Genomic DNA, 1,498 nt, shown 5'->3' on the forward strand with positions numbered 1-1,498 from the left:
AGCAAAGTTGTGTCATCTGCATATCAGAGGTTGTTAATTAGTCTTGCGCCAATCCTAATGCCTTGTTCTTCTTCATATAGTCCATCTTCTTGGATTATTTGCTCAGCATAGAGATTGAATACTTAAGGTGAAAGGATACAACCCTGACACATTCCTTTCCTGATTTTAAATCAGGCAGTGTCCCCTTGAACTTAATTACATGTCTCCATGAAGGAAGATGTGGCAATTTACTTCCGTAGTGATACTGCCTCGGAAACCCAAGGAGGGGTTGCTATGTGTCAGGTCTGACTCGACGGCACATAACAACAACAACAACAACAACATGAATTAAACATACTTGGTAGCATAGTGCCTAAGGCATTAGACTGCTAACCAGAAGGCTGGCAGTTCAAACCCACCAGCCACTCCTCCGAAGGAAGATTGGGTAATCTACTTCTATGGTGATCCTACCTCAGATACCCAAGGAGGGGTCACTATGAGTCCGATCTGACCCTACAGCAGTGAGGTTTTTTTTTTGGGGGGGTGCTTTTCTAGTCTGAGTTGAGCCACTGACTTATTATTTTAAATTTTAAAATGAGAATTTATTATTTTAAAATGAGAATAACAAAAAAACAACAAACTCATAGTATTAAAAATAACTATTTCATAAATTTGATTTCAAGATAAAATGAGAAAATACATTCAATTAATATTTTGTTGTTGTTGTTGTTAAGTGCCTTCGAGTCGTTTCTGACTCATAGCAACCCCATGCACAGCAGAATGAAACACTGCCCGATCCCACACCAGCCCCACAATCCCTGCTATACGTGAGCCCATCATTGCAGCCACCGTGTCACTCCATCTCGTTGAAGGCCTCCTCCTCAAATAATACTTAGATTATTTAATATTAGATATTTAGATTAAATTACGCCAAATAGAAATAAGCTGAAACTCCAGTAATGAAATATTTTGCAATATGAAGGTTAGAATTGGTAAATGAAGCATGCTTTCTTAGAATATTCCATTCCCATTGATCTTGGTACGAAGATCTCACTTCTTACCATAACATACAAGGCTCCTGGCCTCTGACACTGAACATGATCTCCTTTACCTTTTCTTTCCTTTCCTCCTCGCTCATTTCTTTCTCTCTCTCCTTTCACAGCCATTCCCCTTACTGTCAGGAATATTTCTCCCCTTTCACCCAGTCAAAGCTGACTACCCCTTCAAATTGCTTCAGGGACATGTTATCTGATCTTCCAGATTTGGTTTACTCCCCTATGATGACCTCTTATAACACCAAACACCTACCACTCGTGCTAATAACAGCAGCATGTTGACATTCAAGAGGAAGACTATTTGATTAGTAGCCTCTGATACTGCCTAAACTTAAAATTTTGATAATTGGTTCATCATGGACCTTTTACAGTTTTATTTATTTATTTTTTTTAAGTCATCAATTTGATTACTGAGTTTTTCCAACACCTTAAGTTTTGCAACTGGTGCAAAACCAATGCCTCAT

This window comes from Orycteropus afer, unplaced genomic scaffold, assembly GCF_000298275.1.
Source record: "Orycteropus afer afer isolate SDZICR_OR568_19922 unplaced genomic scaffold, OryAfe1.0 scaffold00215, whole genome shotgun sequence".
Classification (NCBI taxonomy): domain Eukaryota; kingdom Metazoa; phylum Chordata; class Mammalia; order Tubulidentata; family Orycteropodidae; genus Orycteropus; species Orycteropus afer.